The 5,619-nt window shown below is 41.9% G+C and overlaps 1 non-coding gene across 1 annotated transcript; it reads right to left on the reverse strand.

Annotated features, from left to right (window-relative positions):
- Window positions 1-256: 256 nt before the first annotated feature.
- LOC119472083 lies at window positions 257-359 on the reverse strand. Its single transcript, XR_005201195.1, has one exon. It is a non-coding gene; the product is annotated as a U6 spliceosomal RNA (small nuclear RNA).
- Between the last annotated feature and the right edge of the window lie 5,260 nt (window positions 360-5,619).

A 5,619-nucleotide genomic window follows, 5' to 3' on the forward strand; every position in this document is an offset into this window, starting at 1 on the left:
GGAGTCTTTTTAAAAATACAGATTCTTAAACCCCACTCAAGGTCTGATCACATTCTCCAATAGCGAGGCCAGGGTTTTGGTGTGGGTAAACTCTCCTGCAGATTGTAATGCTGGTGTCAATCATGCTTTGGAGAATGGCTGTGGGGACTCTGAGCAGATTGCTCCTGAAACAGGGAAATTCTACCCAGTTTACCTACAGCAGCAGTCAATGAGAAAGTCAAACTCCACCTGTTTTTTAAGGACACAAGAAATTCAGATAAATGATCATGATTGAGAGGGCATTTCATCCTTGGACAGGGGCCATGCTAATCTTCTCTGTATTGTTCCAATTTTAGTGTATGTGCTGCCAATGCGAGGCCTGAAAGGGCATTTCAGACAGGATAGATGGTATAAACAGGATGCAGAGGCAGGGAAACACATGACCTATTAGGAAATAATGGGAAATGTTAATCAAGGAATAATAACTGTTCCTGTGCTTCCCTTCATGTAGACAGAGTTCTGTTAGCGTAACAGTCCTGGCCTCTCTTTATCCCTTCATTCATTCTACCCCAGTGCAGTTTAGGGAAGAAGCTGAGCCTGTGCTTTCCAGCACCTGCCCTTCCTCCTCTTTAGGAGTCAGCTGCTTGTGGGCAGCATAGGAGCTGCCCCCGTCCTCCATGTCATAGCTTTCAGGAGCAGGTTCTGCTCCTGCATCCAACACTACCTGAGGCTGGGTGGGTAGAAACTTGAGGTTTCAGTATTTTACTTCACTACCCTGAAGTTACATGCTACATTCTTCAATATTAATGTCTTAGTTCAGGCTGCTATAACAAAGTTACATAGACTGAATGGCTTGTAAACAACAGATCTTTATTTCTCACAGTTCTGCAGGCTGGAAATCTGAGATGAGGGTTTCAGCGCAGTTGGTGCTACCGAGGGCTCTCTACCAGGTTGCATCCTGCTGACTTCTTGTGTCCTCACATGGCAGAAAGAGGGTGAAAGAGCTCTCTAGGGTCCCTTTCATAAGGGCATTAATCCCATTTGTAAAGTGTCCACACTATGACCTGACTACCTCCCAAAGGCCTGACCTCCTAATATTATCACATTGGGAGTTAGGATTTCAACATATGAATTTGTTGAAACTGTGTAGTCCATTGCAATTAGCCACTCAGAAAACAAAGGTAATATGTTCATCTCCTTTCTACCTTACTCATTTGTTTCATTTCTTAATTGTCTTAGAACTCAGCCAAGAAAAAATGGTGCTATTTGTTAGGTCCCTCCATCCCCCAATAGGAAAACAGTGTTGAAAAGGAAAGATGAGGTCAGATTAAAAAGCACCTAGCATGCCAAGCTTCATGCAAGGGGTTCTTAAATTTCTTAGGGTCACAGATTTTTTTAAGGCTCTGATAAAAGTCATGGACATTCTCCCCAGTTAAAGATATATTATCAAAATTATCAGGGAGGTTCTTTAAAAAAAAAAATACAGATTCCCAAATCCCACCCAAGATCTACTGAGCCAGTTTCTTCAATGGTGAAACCCACATTTTGATGTGGGTAAAATCTTCTGCAGACAATTCTGATGTTCACTTAGCATTACATTCTATTTCAGGGTATCCACACATCTCCTGAAGCCTATCCATGTGCTGTTCTTTCCTGATGTTAAGAACTCTAGCTTTAGGCAACAAGGGCAGTTGTGTTCCAGGAATGACAAAAGAGACATGGCAGGCTCAGTGATGGTTCTGATAGTGATGTGGGCATTTCGTCTCAACATCCAAATTGACTCTACAAAGAATTATAAGCTTAAACGAACAAAAAGGTCAGCCTTCTTGGATTCCCTTGGTGGAATTCATGGCAGTTTTGTGCAGGCCCCTGGGAGTCTGATGGAAAGAGGTTAGCCATCCCTGTACTGGAGAACACTGAGAAGCATAAGAGTTCTGTTGTTCTGGGATTCCTATGGCTCCAAGACATGGCTCTCATAGCAGATGATGGGTTATGAAGAATGGGTAATGTATTTGGCTTTTCTCATTAGTGTTTCTTCTGCCCTTCTGTTCTCCCCACTGCCCCCAAAAAACTCCCACCAAATCACAGCTGCTTCTTCCTTAACCTAAAGCATGTAATGCTAGCAATTTTGGAAATGGAAACAGGCTAGTCTGTCCAGAAATCTCCAGAGCATTGTAGACTAATACATTAAAATTAACGGGAAACAGAAGCCATCACTGCAAATTGCAACATTATTGTTCAAGCCAAGATCATCCTAATTATAAACTAGCATTTTTATAGATGTCACAGGGGCTGTTTTAGTGCCGCTTTGCTGATGCTAAAAAGATAGTGTGGAAATGTGATCAGGGATTCTCACACTGCTGTCTAACTGGAGGAAAAAAAGAGTTAATTAGACTCTTTTTGGCATATTAGTGAAGACAGGCTTATTAGACACATTTACAAGCTAATGATATGCCTATACTCTGCTATCAAAAAATGCATTTAAATAAACTGATTTACAGTTCAGCCATTTTCATTTCCTTAACCCATATATTCACAATTACCCAGATTTAATTGGCATGGAATCAGAATATTTCTGGGGCCCACTCTGCAAGGTGCTAATGGTATGTTCTCAGCTCATCCTGCCTTTCTAAACCTATCTTAGACCACAGGTAGTCCCCACCATGCTTGTTGTCCACTTTCTAGAATGAACAGCCTTGATTTCACTAAAGTCCATTGAACCAACAGTGACGGATTTCAGAGCTGTCACTCATGAAGAGTGCAAATGTGGCAGGGAGAGGGGGAAGACACGACGGGGGCAGGCAGAAGGCAGTGGAATGGCTTGGGTAGCTAGGGCTACATTCCTCTCCTGAGCTTCCTGGGGAAGGGAGCAAGTGTGTAAGGATAGCGGCATTTCCCTCCCCAGATCAGAAACTGAGGGCCTCCCGATGAGTCCTGAGTCACGCATTTGGGGCCAGGATAAAGCCCTTCTCCATTGAAGCTGACTTTTCACAGTGCTTTTAGTGATCATTTTGATAGACACAGCCATCTAAGCCTGCCGCAGCTGGAGAGCCTGGCTCTGCCACAGCAGGTTACTTCAGCTCCCTAACCTCTGGTTTCACATTTGTAAGATGGAGATTATAGCAGTTCTTTCCTCAAAGTGTGTTTAAGAAGATTAAATGTGCTACTACATGTAAAGTGTCTAGCAAAGTGTCTGGCCTGTGGTAAGTGCTCAGTAAATGTTACCTGGGATTATTAACATTATTATCACTATTTCTGCACTCTTGTGCTTAAAAGCCTTTGATGGGTCCCTATTTCCTAGAGGAGAGAACCTGAATTACTTAACATGGTCCTCAACATCCTTCAGATTCTCGTCTTTCCTTTTCCAGCTTCCTCGTTACTCCTTCTCCTATAAAGCCACACACTAGCTCCACAGGCTGCCAGCCTCCTAGGAGCATCCCTTTGTCCTGGGCTCATGCCACTCCCTCTGCTTGCACCATTCTGCTCTGCTGACCAGTGGCCCTCCCTTCCCAGTCCCACAGAAAGGCTCCCCCTCCTTAGGAGCTCAGCTTCCAGGACCTCTCTAGACCACTGCTCCCTGACACCTGCCCTTTCAGGTGAATAATGGCTTCTGCCCAGATTGTGCCACACATACCTCTTCCAGGTATGATATCCTTCACAGTATGAGCATGAGTTGTTTACCAGGCTGTTCCTCTTGCCACTATGCTTTTCCAGGACAGAAACCAGAAATAATTCCTACTCTTATACCAGGATCTGACACAATGCTAGGCACAACCAGGTACTAAACAAATGTTTATTGAATCCAGTGGAATCGAGTTAAATTAAGCTGATTTGAACTAGAGTTTTAACTAGATCACTTCTAAGGTGCCTTCTAAACTTAAGATTTCACAAGCCTCTGATTTTATAGAATACTGAATTTAACTCCCTTTTCTGAACCTCAGTTTCCTTGTCTATAAAAAGTGATTGATAATTTCTAACTCACAGGGCTATTGGGAGACGTAATTGGGTTAATTCATGTGAGAAGACACTGTAAATTTCAACTGCTACACAAATGTTAAGTAGTACAGACTTCCTTACCCTTGTGCATCTTCCAGGAGATGACAGGATAATAGAAACATACGTTGTCTGTGCAGCTAAATTTATATTAGGTTGGTGCAAAAGCAATTGTGGTGTTTGCCATTACTTTCAATGTTAAAAAGCGCAATTACTTTTGCAACCAACCTAATACTTGTTGTAAATGTTTTTCCCATTCCAATTCCTCTCAATAAAGGTAATCCTTTATACCAGGTTCATTCCTTCCCCCAGGGGAAGGGGAGCATTCCCTGCTATTCATTTAAATTGGATAGAATGGGGATGGATGCTTGGAGTAAGTCTCCATATAGTGTGGCCTTCTGTTCAGATTCCCATCTCAGTTCCTATAATAGAAGGATGGCAGAGAATGCCTTTTTTCCTCCCTCCCCGTTCTTCAACCTGCTCCATAATATCAAAGCCCAGTCCATCTTTTTATGATACTTATCATCAAAGACATCATTCGAGTTTGATGCCAGAGACTTTGTATTCCGGTGACTAACAATGTTATGGAAAATTATTTCTTTAGAACTATGCTACTTCACTGTCAAAGAAAATGTCACTTTTGCAAGGTAATAAATGTGGTTTATTGGGAGCATGGATATATTGAGGTCTGCCATTTAACTTGATAACAGCTCATCCTCAGCAATTCTTTGAGGTAAAGTCACTCAAGAGCAATTTCTGGCAAGTACTTTCCCAAGTGTTTCCTGAATCCCTGTGTTCCAAATGACAGCTCCTGTTTGTCTGAGGCATCTTTTGAAGAAAAAGGATTAATTCACCAAATAGGAGAATTGGAAAAGCCCTCTTTATTGCCACCCAGTCCAGTGCAGTCAGTGCCCTATCTCCAGTTTCCACTATATGCGGGAAACTACTCTTAGCCCCCAAAGGTGCAGCTGGGTAGTGCTTCTGGCAGCATTCCTATTGTGCCCCAGATGAGCTCAGGAAGGAGACACTCAATTGTGGGAGGAGAAAAGAAAAACTCTTCCTTCTCTGTAGGTAGCTGTGCAGTTGCAACAAAGGCTGGGCCAGATATTTGCCCATCTGTGGGAACACAGCCCTGAAATGGGGTGGGAGCACTACAGAGAATAAGCTGTTGGATCAAAGAATTCACAGAGTCATCTTTACTCACAGGACACATCTGTGTCTACTGTCCTAAGTATTTCATTGATTTCTGAAATTACAATGATAACTAACTTCATGAAATATTCTGTGTGCATGTTTGGATGTGCATATAATGCATTCGTATCTACACAGAATCATAGCATGTTTAAGTCAGAAGAAAGAAGACTGTGAGACATTGGAAGACAGTTTAAATTTTTATTTTAGGCTCGGGCACATGTGCAGGTTTGTTATATAGGTAAATTGCATGTTGTAGGGGCTTGGTGTACAGATTATTTCACCGCTTAAGTCAGAAGCATAGTACTTAATAGGTAGTTTTTTTTATTCTCACCCTCCTCTTACCCTCCACTCTCAAGTAGTCCCAGGGTCTGTTGTTTCCTTTTTTTTTTTTTTTTTTTTTTTTTTTTTTTTTTTTTTTTTTTTTTTTTTTTTTTTTTTTTTTTTTTTTTTTTT

Source organism: Cebus imitator, unplaced genomic scaffold (genome assembly GCF_001604975.1).
Source record: "Cebus imitator isolate Cc_AM_T3 unplaced genomic scaffold, Cebus_imitator-1.0 Scaffold84, whole genome shotgun sequence".
Classification (NCBI taxonomy): domain Eukaryota; kingdom Metazoa; phylum Chordata; class Mammalia; order Primates; family Cebidae; genus Cebus; species Cebus imitator.